Source organism: Triturus cristatus, chromosome 2_1, assembly GCF_964204655.1.
Source record: "Triturus cristatus chromosome 2_1, aTriCri1.1, whole genome shotgun sequence".
NCBI classification, from domain to species: Eukaryota; Metazoa; Chordata; class Amphibia; order Caudata; family Salamandridae; genus Triturus; species Triturus cristatus.
Window position 1 is genome coordinate 1,106,268,276 of NC_140581.1, and position 17,533 is coordinate 1,106,285,808.

General features: G+C 43.5%; 1 protein-coding gene and 1 pseudogene across 1 annotated transcript in view; one reads left to right on the forward strand and one right to left on the reverse strand.

Moving 5' to 3' along the window:
- Nucleotides 1-17,533, reverse strand: part of FBXO10 (F-box protein 10) — a 555,020-nt gene that overhangs the window by 45,836 nt on the left and 491,651 nt on the right. The window lies entirely within an intron of this gene.
- On the forward strand, nucleotides 1,933-5,098 carry LOC146866439 (interferon-induced helicase C domain-containing protein 1-like; annotated as a pseudogene).

Here is a 17,533-nt window from a genome sequence, read left to right on the forward strand (position 1 = left end):
TGCCACTGGATTCAAACTACCATGAGGGGTGATATCCCGAAACCGGTCCAAAGATTGCTTGTTTCTGGTCCAGGGAGCATCTTGTTGTGTTTGCTTAGCTAGTATGTTCCTGTTTTTTTTTTCTTCGCATTGTGGGACTTGGGAAATGTGTCACGTCTGTGTTTGATGGATGATCTGCAGCTCAGCTTATGCACTGGCTAGTGTGGACACCTTTCTCAAGAAAAAATAGAGCCATTTGTTCATACTCTGGAGTTTAACTGTGTTAAACTTACAGTTAAAATGAGAAAAACACAGAATTTTTTATGATTTTAACCTTGACATAACTTCTTGACAATTCCAATAAAATGCTGGCTAGATGGCCCACCCTAGAGACAAGCCAGACCGTTGACTTTGGTCGGCTCTTCCTATTTCTTGGTTTGCCTATTATGACAACACTATTTATTTTACACCCCCTCCTGAAAATGGTGTTCACAATCAAAAATGCAGTTTTACAACATAAAATTAATATATTTATAGTCTTTAAACATGTGCATTCAAACTGCGAAGGCAGCAGCCATGCTCTCGCTGCGTAGTGATGTAACTAGTGGTGCATTATAAATTATTTTTTTAAATTGAACCGAACGCTTCCACATTAATTCTGCATAGCTGCCAAGGTTTTAGATTGCTTATGTGTGACATTTTCATAATTACAGTGTAATTATGAGTGACATTCAACAACTATGAGTGACACTTTTTTAAGAGCTAAATAAAGCATATACATTCATATATAAAGTTCCCCACAAGGCTGATCATTAAATCCAAACTCTTATTTTCAAAGGTAAATACAAAATTACACCTCTCCAAAGAAACATAACTGTCTAACTAACTAACCAGTGTATGCCCCTTCTGGACTGTCTGCTACTTACCCACTGATGGGAAATGCTGGCGCTCAGCTGGAGTGGTTTCTAGCAGTGGTGGACTGCTGTGCTCTGCTACATTACATTTGCCTCAATGCTGCTCAGTCAGTGCTTTACTTTTTTGGCCCTGCTGGCATCGCACAAGTCAGCGGACCCGCACATGTTACTTACAGCCAGCTAGGGCCCTGTATTATAATTTCTGCAACATAACGCCGACGAAAGTACCGAACAGAGCTGAGCGGGCGGGGCCAACCCGGGTGACTCACAAATTCCCTTCTCTTACTTACGCTTTCGAAATAGGAACCAAAGCGGAGAAACGAAACTAAATGTGCGGACCGCGCGACTACATGAAAGCGGACCAGTGAGCAGCAGCGACCTCGGCTTCGACTGCAGCCCGAAACTTCACACATTACTCCTACTGCATCCGGGATAAAATACCCTGAAACTCCTTCCAAGCTGAGGAGGCAGAGTAGCCCAAACTCTGAGGTCAAATGAAGCGGCGCCCCGAGCTTTGCAGCAGAAACCCTTGCAGCTCCGGAGCCACAATACCATCGCTATAGGCAGACCTGCAACTGTAATGTTGCGCAACGGACCGAACCATTGCCCGAGGGTCCGCGCGCGTGTGTTAGGGTCACACCCCCCCCCCCCCTAGCGTAGCCGGAGTTGGGTGAGCCCGACGTCCCCTCGGACGGCACGCACAAATGTTAATAAAAAGCCCAGGGCTCTGGGCGTGGCAGGCATTACACTGACCACCACTAGCACACCTGTGTCCACGAGTGTTTCATTGATAGGCCCGGGGCCCGACATTACAGCAACCAGAGTACCTGCGTCACCAGCTCTGCAACGGGGATACCCTCGCCCTTCACCCCGAAGGCGGAGCCTATTATACGGCAAGAATACCTTCACTGAAAGCGGTGGTTAGCGGCAGAATACCTCGACCCTGAGAGCAGCTCCTGTTCTGTCCCCATAACACCGGCTCTGCAGCCAGAATACCCTCTCCGCAGAGTAGCTGGAATACCAAAACACCGCAGGCGGCTTCGTCTGGGCAGCAGAACGCCATAACCCTGAAGGCATCTTCAGCTCTGCAACCGGAAGAGAACACCTTCATCCGCAGGTAGGCACAGAGGTGCACAACTCCCTGGCAGAGCGGCGGTATGGCAGCCTCAGATGAGGACTATGCGGTAAACCTGGGCTTGCTTCACTGCTTCCGCCCTCGGCTGAAAAAGATGATTCTGGCGGGACCGCTGCTGGATTATTTGTTCTTTTTGGGTAAAGACGTAAAGGAGCAAATAAAAGACACAGAACGGAAGAAGGGTAGAATGGAGGCCGCCGATCTCCTCCTCCAGAGAATCGTGGAAGTGCCGCAGCCGCAGAGCTGGTTCCCCGCGTTTGTCACCGCCTTGAGAACCTCAGGGTGCACCGGGGCCCTCCAGTACTTGCACCCTAATAAGCTCCCTTCGCCTTCTTTGGAAGCTCAGAACGACACTTTCGAGTACCTGTTGACAATCCTGAGCCCCAGCATCATAGACCGGCTGTCAATGGAACAAGTTGAACGCTGCCTTCAGTGTAGACTCTGCAGCCAAGATGACTATGAACACATAAGGGCAACATTTATGAAGTGTGGAACAAGAGAAAGTGCAAGGGAGCTGCTGAGCAGAATAGTGCTAAAGCGTGACTGGTTTTCTCAATTTTTGGAAGTTCTCCGAGACACTGGCCTGGTGGATCTTGCTAACGAACTAAGTGGATACACAGATGAAACTAGGGAAGGGACTGGAAAAAAGAACATCAATAAAATAAAACTAGAACATGCTCAAATGGAAACCAACGGCAACATATCTTTGGAGAGCTCCGGTGAAGGCTCTGGAGTACTTTCAGACTGCGAAACCAGTTTGGTAGAAACAAGTGTAAGCACTATGAATGGAAGCCTTGAACAAGATGATGAGAGTGACTCTGATCTAGAGGAAAGAGCAAATAAGAGTATCGCCTCGCCTGACTTCACTATAAAACTTCGGGATTATGAAATGGAGGTTGCAGGGCCTCCTTTGCAAGGGGGAAATGTTATAATTTGCCTGCCTACAGGTAGCGGAAAAACCAGAGTGGCAGTTTACATAACCAAAGAGCATCTGGACACAAGGAAAAGAAATCAAATGCCTGGAAAAGTGATTGTACTTGTAAATAGTGTACCGCTCGCTGAACAGCGCTACAGCAAAGAGTTCTCTCCATACCTGAAGCAGTGGTACAGCGTTACTAAGGTAAGTGGTAAATCCCAGCACAAGATCTCATTTCCTGAAGTTGTTTCTAAAAACGACATAATTATCTGCACAGCACAGACACTTGAGAACTCGCTAAGCAAAACAGGCACAGGTGAAAAAGGAGTGGAGTTATCAGACTTTTCCTTAGTAATAATTGATGAATGTCACCACGCCCAGAAGGGAGAGGTCTACAATGATATCACACAATACATCAAACATAAGAGGGAAAATAAGAAACTAAGCAAAGAAAACAGTCCACTAGAATGCCTTCCTCAAATCCTGGGACTCACTACATCACTGGGTGTCGGAGATCTCGCAACCACGCAAGAAGCTCAACAACATATTCTGAAAATCTGTGCAACTCTTGATGCCAACAGAATTATGACCGTGATAGAGCATTCGGCTCAACTGAAAAATAAAGTAAAGGAACCTTATAAAAAGGTTGAGACTCCAGGAGAAAGACAAGAAAATCCATTTAGAGATAAATTCACTGTAATAATGACAAAGATCCAGCACTATTCCGGCATTGCTCCAACTTCAGAGATTGGGACCCAAACCTATGAGCAGTGGCCAGTGCAAAAGGAGAAGACGGATTGAATTATTTTACAAGAATGAGAAAGAGCTTGTAACTGTAGCTGTAAAATCAGATTATAAAAATGAAAAGCTCCCAAAACAGAGACAAATTATTATGGAGTAATTTACAAAGAATGAAGAAGCCAGGGGAATTATCATCACAAAGACTCAGGAGAGTACTTTCACCTTGTTACAGTGGATAAACAAGAATAAAAAATGTTTAGAAGTAAGAGTGAAGGCGGGCTACCTTATTGGAGCAGGAAGCACTAGTGAAGTCAAACCCATGACTAGAAATGAACAAAAAGAAGTAATCCACAAGTTTCACGTTGGCAAAGTAAACCTCCTTGTTGCTACTAATGTGGCAGATGAAGGTCTGGACATTAAGGAGTGTAATATTGTTATCCGCTATGAAACTGTGACTATTGAAATCGGGATGATGCAGACCCGAGGTCGAGCCCGAGCTGATGGCAGCACCTATGTTCTGTTAGCCTCAAATGGATCTGGAGTTCAACAACGGGAAGTTGTTAATGCATCTCGTGAAAAAATGATGCACACAGCAATTCAAAATGTTCAAAAAATGTCCTCCGAAGACTACTAGTCTGCATCATGCGTGATTGAGTTACCAGACCTACATAAAGTATTTGTGAATGAACTTGTGCTCTTTTTAACGAAATATAACTCCCCACAGAACCAATTGTTGTTGCATACTACTAGATTTCTCAGGTTCCGAGGGATACTGGGTCACCCCATTACTATTAATGCTCCGAAGACTACAGTCATGTGATCCATGAGTTTCAGGTGCAATCATTCAGTGAAAAAAATTAAAATGAAGAAAAAGAACTGCACGAAATATCAAGGAAATCCTTCATTGGGATATTTTATTTACCAACACTGTAATGTGTTGGTGTGCACAGAAGAAAAAATCAAGGTGATTGAAAACATGCACCATGTTATTGCCAACCCAGAGTTCAAACATAGGTACATAGAAAGAGAGAAAAACTGTCAAACTATGAAACAAATGGTGAAATCATCTGTAAAACATGTTCACACCAATGGGGAACTATCATGGTCCACCACGGACTGGACCTGCCTTACCTAAAAATAAAAATGTTCGTAGTGGAGTTTAAGGATGAGAACAATTCAAGTCATAGTTACAAACAGTGGTGTGAGCTGCACATTAGCTTTCCACAATTTGAAATCAGAGAAATAGAAATCAGCGATGACTATGAATAATTTTGTCAACAATAGAAAATAATTACCTGTTACTGTTATAAATGTTAACATCTAGCATGCAGTCTCTAAATTGCAAAATACAAACACAGAAATTTTTTCTCATATGATTGCTGAAAAAATAATAAGGTAAAGTATATCATTCAGATATACGTTTAAAGTTTTATAGGGGGCAGGTCGGGAACATCCTATATGAAGTATTTGATTTAGGGGATGTGTCCTTTGCAGTCTTGTAAGTCGGAATGTCTATTCTATTCCACATTTGATCAGCTAATAAAGGGAATAATCATATTGATTGTTAATTCAGGGTTCATTCACAAGGCGTGAGAATTTTAAGTCATTAGCGACTTTAAATGTATTTATTAAATCCATATTTGCTAAGCAGAATAATTATTGTTGACTATTGTCAGTTGTGAGCCTTGGTGTAGTTTGAGGAATTCTACTGGAAAAAGCTGCCTTTTTTAAGGTTCACTCTATTATAGTCTACGCCCTTTCTCTAATTTCTTTGCCCTTCCTTACCTGACCACTTTATAGAAAATACTTAGTTTAACCTTTACTTGGCACAAATACGTAAAAGATACTGCACCCTTTTACCAATGAGCTACGTTATCAGGTTAATGGATTCTCACAAAAGAACTGCCAATTATTCATTTTGTAGAGGGGGTGATGATGTGCAAATAGGATATTTTAATATGGCACTAGCATGTATATTCTTAAACATTGTAAATATTTACTACGCTATATTAGTGGTAAGAGGGCACTGAATTGTTAGTGATTAAACCGTTTAATATTTGAGAGCCCTAATCTTTGCATTCATTTTTGAATAATGTTTGCTGCCTTAGTTTTGGTACTTCTTCACATGGCGAATAAGTACGGCTTCTTTTTTCATTGCTCCTTCTTCCAATGTATTAAAATGATTGCCTTCACTGGAGGTCACCATTTCCCCCAATTTGGCCATTACTGGCCCCACTGCTGGTTGTCATTTGTCTCCTTCATCATCCTGTTTATTGCAAGCTCCCGTTTCCACCAACCCGTAACATTGGTCATTGCTGCCCCAGTGCTATATTAATCCTTGCCTTCCTTTCAAATGATCACTGGCCTCCACCTGCAACACCATTCCTCTCAATGTAAACACCACTACTTCCACTGCAGCAGTCATTACTTTGCCAACCTAGTGCCAGCATTTTTACCCTTAGCAAAAAACACACAAATGATGGACGGAAAGCAGAAGAAATCAAACATTCACGCCCAGTCAAGAGATCTGGGTTAAATCCATTATTCTTTTGCTCACCATGCCACCTCAGTTTAGACCCAGCCATATGCAAATCACTCTTGACCGTACTCCTGATGGAAACAGTCCAACCCGAACTGCCAAGCCAGGTCCTCCCTAGACCAGAACCAAGCATCCTGGGACCTGTTTCAGGGTATCACCCCTCATCAGCCTGGCTAGCTTGAATCCAGTGGGAAAGTGAGCCCGGGATCCATGTATGCGCATTATCCGGAGCACTTAGGCAGAGAAATCAAAAAACACACAAATGATGGACAGAATGCGAAATAAATCAAACATTCACACATTGGGAGCAGGGTCAAGACTGATTTGCATATGGCTGGGTCGAAATTGGAATGGCATGGTGTGCAAAAAATACGATGGATTTAGGCCCAGATCTCTGCACTGGGGGCGAATGTTTGACATTGTACAGCATTCCGTCCATTAATTGTTCTTTTTTGCAATTCGTCGTCCTATGTGGGGAGGATATGCCCAGCCGTGGGTCCCATGCTTACCATGCCACTGGAGTCAAGCTATCCTGGCTGATGACGGCTGATAGCCAGAAACCGGTCCTAGGATGATTGTTTCTGGTCCAGGGAGGACCTGGCCTGGCAGTTCGGGCTGGACTGTTCCCATGGGGAGAAGGGTCAAGACTGACTTGCATATGGCTGGGCCTAAACTGCAATGGCACGGTGTTAAAAAAAAACCTGGCCCAGATCTCTGTACTGGGGATGAATATTTGACTTTTTTCAGCATTCTGTCCATCAATTGTTCTTTTAGCATGGTTTCCCTTATCATAACCATGGAGGTCATTACTGCCAGCCATTGAGATTGATATTGCACTCCACCATTTGAGTTTACTGACAATAATAAAGCAGTCTTTGCTTCTCAAGCTTCACTCTGATCCTCATTGACTCACTGCCCCTCTATGCCTACCTCCACCTGTGGTCATTTTTGCCATTTCCCAGTATGATTATCAGTGACCATAATACTGTGGTTGTTACTTACGCAGCCACAAAGTCTTTATGATTGCTAATGTCATAATGCCATATCTATGGTCATCTCTGCCCTCTCAATGTAACCATTTTTACACCATATTGCAGTCAATACTTGCCAACCTCTGTCAAAATCCTCATTGTCTCTCTTTAAATCTCGGGGCTATTTCTCCAAACACCCTAAAAAAAGTAATTACAGCCAAAAGTTTAACATCACACTTGCCTCCGACAGACATGCATCAGTATTACTCTCCACTATGATCAACCTCCCTTCCCTTCAGGTATGACCGTAAATGCCTCTTTGTTGTGGGCATCTCTGCTACCCCGACTGTGAGCATTGTAGTCCACCACATCGTGATTATCAGTGGCCCCTCTCTGTGGTAAGCACGCTTCCCCTTCACTGGAACCATCATTAACAATGGTTAACACTGGGGCCCTATTCACAAAGGTAAACTTGCATGTGTCGATTTGCTTACGTCAAAACTTGCTACTGCACCTAATAGTAACTTTACACTTTTTTTGCTATTTGTTTCAGAGTGTTAATTTACTACTAGGGGTAGACTTGGATGTTTACACTCCAGCTAAACAAGGGGTGGAACCTGACGGCACAAGACTTACGAGTGTAAAGTGAATACAAATACTTTTTCACACATGTTCAGAGCTCTCTGCCACCGGGGCGGAGATCTCCCTATATTAAAGTATAGAGAAAAATAATACAGTTTAATATTGATTAAATAATATCTTCTATTGTGAAACATAAATGTAAATTAACCTAAAATAATAATTATGTAACTACAACTAACAAAATAAAATGTCACAATATAGTATCTCATTAGATTAAATGTTTTTATAAATAAATACGATATTTTAATCTATATTAAATTATTATATTTTTTTGAACATTTAATTAATTAATTTTACTAGTTCAAAAAAGGGTTTTATTTATTTTTAAGAAATACAGATGTGTAGTTTGTGAATAGCAAAGGCTTACTCTTTTGTGGGCGGGTGTTTTTATTTGCATGTCACTCCCTAAGCCCCTCCTAACCCGTTTAAGCCCCGTCTTACCACTCCATAATCCCCTCCTATTTATTCGCACGTATTCCCCATATTCCCTCCACGCGCCCACGTTCCTCCCACATTTATTATTAAAATGTATACCTATGTGTGCAGAGACCTCCACAACAGGCACAAAGAACTCAGCTCAGAAAAGACAGCAGAGGTTAGGTCTCTGCAAGTCGGTTTGTGAGTAGCATTTTGTGGTATGTGAACATACTACAAAGTACAACTTGTGAATTGCCCTTGTGGCTGTCTATGTTCGTGATTGGTCTCAATTGGGTCAGTCTTTCCTCTTATTACTGTGGCCTCCGCTACCACATCCCCCCACCCCCAAGAGCTTGTCAAAGATGCTCTGCTGTCGTTCACTGCCTCCAACTTTGGTCATCACTCCCCCCCACTGGGGTTTTTACGGCACTCCATGGTGGACCTCACTCACTGACCCTCCCCAGTGTTCACCTCACTCACCATCAGACAAAGTGATCGTCACCCACCTCTCCACTGAGACCTTTACTGCTGCAGCACTATGGTCATTATTTTTCTCTTGCTTATACACTTATTGACCCATTCAACTGTGGTCATTGTTGCCGCCCACAAAAAAATCGAATTGCCCTAACACAACAAACCTAATTGCCACACCAGTAAGATCACTGCCCACCTCCTCCCTTGGTCATCAGAATTGCAATGATCAACACTCCTTCTGCCCAAACTACTATCACTACTGCTTCGACTGTGGCCATCCCAACCTCACGTTGTGATCACTATGGCCACCTCCCTGGGTTCATCACTGACCACCACTTGCACTGATTAGATGCTACAGTGGTCACCATTGCTCCTCTTCTGGCTGTGATTATCATTACCTCAATTGACATTATTGCACCCCTCATTACAACCGTCATTTTTAAATTGTTGCAGTTCTCGTTGCTCCCGGTTGCAAACTTCCCCCCAGCATCCTCAGTGTGGTCACTATTGTGGCCAGAATGAAACTAGCGTTGCAGAACCAATAGTTTTGATGCTCACACTAGAGTGCTGACAGGAGCAATAGAAATGGCTGTTGCAGTGCAAAACAACACAAAAAAAGAGGGATTGGTCTGTATGCATTGTGACTGTGCGATAAAGGATTAAATGAATGATGACAGAGTGTGCTTTTAAGATGTAAAATCGTCTTCACATGTGGTACCGTCAACCCTGCAAGCCTAACATGCACCCGAGCACCACGTACTGGTGTGTAGGTGAACGTTGGGAGCCGGCAAACACTAACCACTTTTGTGTGTGGAAAAGGCCGCTTTTTTGAAACAGGTGCAATTTACTGGCCAACCGCCTTACAAAACTAAAACCTTGCCATACATCCAGAGTACTGCCCCTATCCCACCCCCACCCCTACGATCCCCCCAAACATGCCCACCTTGCAGCTAACTCATTAACTGTATAGGATTTCAACATTTCCAAATGTAATCCCTCTACATCCTATGAGTATCTCTATGAACCTGTAAGTAACCAAATGTCCTAGAGTGAACCTTTAACTACCTGCCTACCCTCCCCTTGCACATGGATCCCCTACTGGCAATGCCAAGCAACTTCTGCAAACTCCTGTCAAACTTTGCATGCTGCCCCAATGCACCTGTTCAAAGCAACAAACCCCGGCCCCTGCACACCTGTTTCAACTCACAGCCCCAAAGTAGTCAACCAAAAATTCCCCCACTCCCCCGAGCTCTATTTAAAGGGACAGGAGGGCGGGACAAAGAAAACCATTGACAAGGGTTACCAGCCACTAGGTCACCTGAACCTAAAATGGTGGCTGGTAGCCCAAAATGCACCCCTAAATAGATGTTGGGCTATCTTTGGGCTGGTATATAGGCCAAGACAAAATGGCAGTCGTTAAACTGCACCACCCTCCCAATCTGCCCAGGCGGCAGACTTCCTTCTGGTCAGCTGTCCCCCAAACCCCCCTTGTGACTTTTGCCTTCTCTGCTGGGGTCATGCATGCACGCTGCTGTACAGCAGAAACAGGTGCACGTGCTGTGGAACTCTCAGGCATTGGTGGTGCGGGACGGAGCCCCTGCACTGAAGCAGCCATGGAGCCAGGCCTCTCGCTGCTGGGGAGCTGTGGCCTGGTGCTGCACACTGGCAGTGAATCTGGGGTACAGGCTGTGGAATGGGGAGCTATGTTTACACCTGAGGGGCACAACAGAGAGGTGTATGAGGACGATGCTATGCTGTCTCCTCGTGCAGTGGTTTTAAGACCTTACAACATCTGGAAGAACTTTAGGGCGAGTTAAGAGTAGGAGGAAGCACCTCACATCTTTTGTGATTCTTAAGGACACAGCCAAGGTCCTGAAGCCTCACTGTGCAGCTGTCGAGGATCTTCCTGCTTGCAACTCCTGCCCCCCTCTAAAAGTCTACGCATTAGGCGTGGGTCCAACTTGCACATGCTAAAGGCTATCCTGCCCAGTCATGGTTCTAAAACCATGTTGTGCGTCTCGTGAGGATCTTCCTGACTGCAATCACAGTTCAGGGTGCCCAGTGTCAGTACTACTTAGCCTGGTCTACAGGCTGCACAAACACTGCCCTCTGTCTTGATGTGACCGAGCTGTACGGTCTGCGCCTTTAGCAAACTACAGCTTGCCCCTGCTCCATCCATGCATGTATACACCTTGCATTGACTGAGCGGAAAGTACATGTGCAGAAAGAACCATGTACGAACTGCTAGGCAGTGTACTAAAGTATAGACTGCTAGTTGCAGCTGTGTGTGTTGGTCTTACATTACATGCATATACAAACAGCTACTACAAAATGCACTTATGCATGCTATTTGAACACATGTACAGACTGCAAACGTTGATTATATGCATGCACAGTGTTAATGCTTTGTGTGCAATGCATAGAATAGGATTTTATGTCTGCTTGCTGCAGCGCCAATTTACGTATATACAAACTTCCCACATTTGGGTTTGCCCATACCGATTTCTCATACTTTGCTTTTGTGTATGAATTGTTGTACAATGCACAAGTATAGGTTACTGCAACATCAAGTTTATGTACAAATTGCTACTACATTGTGAGCATTCTCAGATAACTTAATCTGTCTATGTGCGTGTACAGACTGCGCATACAACCCACAGACCCAGACTGCTGATTCAGTGTGCACACGTTCATAATACTCATACTTTGTGCACGTGCACAGATTGTCCATACGGTTGTGCACATATGTCCAGACTTCTCTGGGTTTGCTTATACATAGACAGACTGCTCATTTGAGTTTGTTTGCACTTGTGCATGCTGCATACCGATCACTGAGCTCATGCTCAAGCTTCCACTACAGACCTCATGAGCAGGGTGATCCTGTAGGGTTTTGTGACAGCTGCTCCTACAGGTCTCATGCACGTACTCACTCCTCCTAAACGTCTCATATACTACATACCCACGCAGGTCTTGTGTGCAAGCAGCTTTTCTAAGACTGCATGCAAATGCACTCTCTGCACATGCATGCTTCGACGGCTCATTCTCTGGGTTTAAAATACAGTCTGCTTGTGCATGATATCTGTGTGCACACAGAGATTCTTAAGTGCACACATGCCGTAACTGCACTTGCAGCGCATATGTGCCTCATAAGTGTGAACACTTATAGTCTGCATAAAAGCACTATAGGGGCGGAGCTTATTTTCAGGTCTTTGTGCATGCACTTTTCACTGCACAAGCCACTTTTATACCACACTGTGGTTAGTAGGCTGCCTATAGCTTATGTTGACTCTTAAAAGAACATTGAGAAACGTGCCCACCTCTCTGAGAATATGTGGTGTTGCTCCATTTGTATTTGTCAGGATATGTAAAATGCGCCTTGGTTTTGTCGACACTGGTATCTTCTGTCCGCCATTTGATTTTGTGACTCTAACAATTGACGTATCCGCATTGAAAAAATCAACAGATGAGTCGGCTCTGTGAAATACAGACCTCTCCCATGGACTTTGCGCTCAGAGCTCAACAGAAAGTGCCCAACCCATTGGTCCATCTCACCAGCATGTATTAAACCAACAGGTAGGCAGCTAGAGAGATAAATAGTTTTAAAACCGAACACTTCACCTTTTGAAACTTTGTCTATGTTCCAAATCCTTATTTTTAGTAGTTGTGAGCTATCCCATTCATGGGGTTCAATCTTCTAACTTTGCTGTACGTGGATTAACATGTTCCAGGCTGCTCTCCAGGCAGTGCCTTTGTGTAATTTAAAGATGTTCCACACAGCAGGGCCCGTCTTCAGCCTGGGGCATCCACAACAGAAGCACAAAGAGGTGTGAGCTTTCTGCACTTGTCTGTCATCTGCCAAACTGAATGTGTGATCAAAGAATACTGATCTGGGCTTCTCCTAAAGGGTCCCATTCACCCTCCAAAACAGAATCTGCAGGCTCACGCATTACTTCTATCAGCTACCAAAGGGCAGTGCTTCAGGAGGTCTAATCAGCCGGCCCTTAATAACTGAATAGCTAAAGGGAGCCCTGTGACCATCCCAGTCACCCTAGTGTATGGATATCCGCCCTCCAGCCACAGGAATGGAGGCAATACACTTTCACTGCAATGTTAACCACAGGCATCCAAAATAGATCCCACTTTGCCTTATAATTAATACCGTGAACCAAAATAGACGAACATCAGAAAACGTCAACTCCTGCACTTGCAGAACGTCAGTTTTTGATGTTGCTTTAGTTACCTATCTATTTCCTCACATTGCTATGATGTTAGGGTTACTGCTTCCTTTGAGCGCAACCTGAAAGCTCTTGAGACTTCCCTATATAGGCATCCAATCATTACTTTACGTTTCCAACACCTGAGCTGATCCGCGCTCCTTGCTGAAACAGTGGTCTAATGGCAGGTTAGCAGTTGACAGACTGTTCTCTGTAAATAGAACTGTAATAGATGAAAACTACTTTCTGAAACATTACAATACTAAAACATTTATGAATACAGAGATCAATAAGTTAAGTCTCATAGGAAGGAGTGCCACAGGATGTTTAAGTGCACACAAGGGCATGGGTGCCTATCAAAAGTGCCTAATACAGCACTATCTTCACATGCAAATAATATTTTTTCTTCCTACAGTCTTACATCCTCAAATTGCATGATGTCTCAAAAAAGCATAATCTGTATTTCTAAAATCCAGCATGAAAATTGACTGCTACTCAAAACTTGATTGTCGCCTTAACTTTCTTTCAAATGGCCCTCTTCTTCCCTTCCATCCTTTCCATGCCTCTCAGTACGACCTTCTCTGTGTCACAAGTCTGTTTGCCATATTTTTTATTAATGTGTTTTTGCAAATTGCCCACAACATATTTAAAACATCATAATCTCACCATCTTTGAAAGTCATGGACCTGCAAGCTAACAATACCTAAATCTCTTCTAGCGCATCTGTTAACCACGCCAACCATCTGCATGACCTCATATACACCACCCGCCCCACTAATTATCTCACGTAAATCCTATAATTTTTTTTTTTTTTTTAAAGACCTTTATTGAGAGATACACAATACACAGCTGACAACCTACAACCCAGTGGGCCTGCAGCGGAAGTAATCTTATAAGTGTAGCCAGATAACACAGCCCTGTGCCGTCAACCCGGGGGTACGGCAGCGTTAATAAACAAGTGTATCAAATTGTAGGGAAGAAGGACATATGTCTTAGGTCTTAGTTTCTCTTAGAACCACTTTTAACACAAGCATGTGCCCCAACAGGCGTAAACGTATCTAACAGTCAAAACTCCCCCCCCCCCCCACACTTCCAACTAACGGTCCACACTGTACGCACCGTAGACCTGTACTTCCCGGTGGTGCGACCTACGCATCACTATCTTAACCCTCGGAGCGTCAAGAGCAGTGGTATATTACACATCCCCGGGGTCTGCCTGTTCGACAGATGGAGGCACACAAATGCCCCCTCTGAAATCATTCCACTTGGACCACACCTCGACCCACTTACGGGGGCACCCTCTCGCCACATAGACGGTCTTTTCCTGCAGCATGCACCAGTCCATGTCTCTGTTCCAGTCTGACAATGTGGGCGGAATAGAACTTCCCCAGAGTCTAGCTATGTTCCTCTTCGCCACCATTTGCCCGAGCGTCACCCAGAGCCTCCCCTTTGGTGGCAGGTCCGTTGGCAACTCCTATAAATTTAATCTACCACAAAGAAGCTGGAGTGAATGCATGGAATGGTTTGCTTGAACACATAAGACTAATCCTTAAACCAATAATAATTGCATATATTACGTTACTACGCATACTAATACCATGCATGCCATTACAAAGTGGGTATTACTACGCAAGTACCTTTACAACGACCTACCATTACAACGCAAACTTTTACCACGTATGCGCCTTTACCACGCATGCCATTACAACGCAAAGGCATGCGTGAATCATTATATATATATATAATCTACTGGCGGTCGCCAGTAGATAGTTATAGTTACAACCTAGTTTCCATAGGAAATCTCAACATTCTATTTTGAATAACTTTGGCGCCGGTTGACGAATCCTCGCGAAATTTTCAAAACTAATGGGGCGCTCCGTTCAGCTCCTACCCTGAAAGTCTCGGGGTGATTCGTCAAGCGGGCGCCGAGAAAAAGGGGGGGTCCCAAATCGCGTTTTCCCCATGCATTTTTCCATAGGACCTTTAGTCGCAGCTACAGCCCAAACGGCTGAACAGAATTACGTGGAATTTGGCAGAGAGGTAGCCATAAGGTCAAGGAAGTGCCTTTTGCAGGTCTGGTGTAAATCTGTTCAGTATTTCCTGAGAAAATAGCATTTAAAAGCATATCAATATCTATACGCGCACCCTGCCGTGCGCGAGCGCATTTCTGATTGGTTGTTAGATGTCGGTAAACATTCGAATCGGTCGAAACCAGGAAGTGTCGGCGGCCATTTTGTCTCTCGCAGTCTGAGGGGGTGAAAAACAAAGGTGGAGAACGTGAAAAGGGGGCAGAGTGGACAGTTCCTGACCCCCTAACCTTGGTCAGGGGGTCACAGAAGGACCCCCAAGGGAGAAAAAAACAATATATATATATTTTTTTTAAATCGCGAGGTGCGCGCACCCAGCGCGCACTGCGAACCGTGTGCGCTCGGTGCGCGAAGCGCACCATGTGCGCACGGTGCGCGCACGGTGTAAAACCTGAAAAAAATTAAAAAAAATAAAAACATAACTTAGCATTTAAAAAAAACGTACAAATTCACTGAAAAAACCATAGGTTTCACACACGTTATAGTTACGAATTAGCATTTAAAAAACCTTGCAAATTCACTTAAAAAACCATAGGTTTCACACAAGTTATAGTTAGCTGGACATTTCACTCGTAAAAAACCAATGAAATTCCCCCGTTATAGTTACTGCAGGCAACTATAACTCACGCGACCGCAATCCTTTGCTGATGACGTCAGATATTACATCACTGATGACATATGTGTCTTTCTGAAAAATAAATATTTGTAATATATGTATAGCTAAAGATTAATGGAAGAAGACATGGGTAAATAAGTGTCTAAATACAGTGATGTAATATCTGACGTCATCAGCAGAGGATTGCGGTCGCGTGAGTTATAGTTGCCTGCAGTAACTATAACGGGGGAATTTCATTGGTTTTTTACGAGTGAAATGTCCAGCTAACTATAACATGTGTGAAACCTATGTTTTTTTAAGTGAATATATATATATATATATATTTGTTTTTTTAAACATATATATTTTTAACCCCCTTAAACCCTAATGTTACCCTTACCACCTCAATACCCATCCCCACCCTAAAATAACCCTTTTCACCACAATACCCATCCTGAACCCTAAATTTATCCTTGCCACCCCAAAACCCATACCCACCCTAAACCCTAAAATTACCCTTTGTCACCCAAAACCCATACCCACCCTGAACCCTAAAATTACCCTTGCCACCCCAAAGCCCATACCCACCTTAAACCCTAAAATCTCCCTTGCCACCCCAAAACCCATACCCACCCTAAAATGACCCTTGCCACCCCAAAACCCATACCCACACTGAACCCTAAAAATACCCTTGCCACCCCAAAACCCATACCCACCCTAAACCCTAAAATTACCCTTGCCGCCCCAAAACCCATACCCACCCTAAACCATATACACTACTTACATGTAAAATACATATACCTGTATGCCGTTACAATGAAATTTGTTGTAAAGGCATGCGTGATAAAGGCATATGCATTGTAATGGCATGCGTTGTGATGGCAGTGCATTGTAATGGCACGTGTGTTGGAATGGATGCTATGTACGTTGTGATAGATTTGTTGTAATAGATGTTTCCAATAATAATCAATGACACAGGTATACCACTAACCTTGGGTTCCGGACAAGTGTGCTGCCCAGCGTAAAGTGCTTCAACGCATCATAACGGGTGGTAAGTGCTATATAAATGCAATTATAATATACAATGTAGGACATTAGGACATAAACCTGAGGCTCACCTGTTTGTGAAAAGAAGGCTTGGCATTGATTTTATTTAGAGCAGGAGTTCTGTAATGATTGCATATAACATCAGGGTAGTAAGCGCTATATATAAATGCAATTACAATACAGGGTGCAAAATTGAGGCTCATCTGTTAGTGTACGGAAGGCTTGGTATGGATTTTATTTGGAGCAGGTGTTCTGTTGTGTATAATTATTGCATATAACTATCTTGGTCATTGAGAGGTCCAGTACGAAGGCTAGCTGTCATTGAGCATGAAATGAGTAGAGCCTGTCTTCCATTAAGAAACGAGCATTGGCAAAACCAATAGGTCTGGCGCTATTTGGGGGTGCCATTATCTGTTTTGTTTTGTCATTGTTTTCAAAAACATTATTGTTTGGGTCTGCAGGCCAGCACCAATATTAAAAAAAAAAAAAAAACTGGCAAACAGCAAAAAAGAAAATTTGATCTTAAAAAGCATACATCATCATAGTAGTTTGTGACACATAAAGGGTCTTCTTTCTATGCAGAAGAGTTCCACGTGGAAAGAACAGAATACAATCACTCACAGCAAAGTAAGCTAATGGCTGAAGTGGACTACTCCACTGCCCCATGGTGTATGCTGTAGTGGGCAGAAATTATGTGAATATCACAATGACAGACCAATGGATGAAGAAGGCTGGCTATAAGCCCTTTATTTAAGTATATTATATAAATAATTTTAGTAAAATCAAAAGGTTTTGGTTAGTGCCAGACCCAATAGACAATCCTCTTAGATGTGAACATACTACATAATTATCTTCTGTCGCC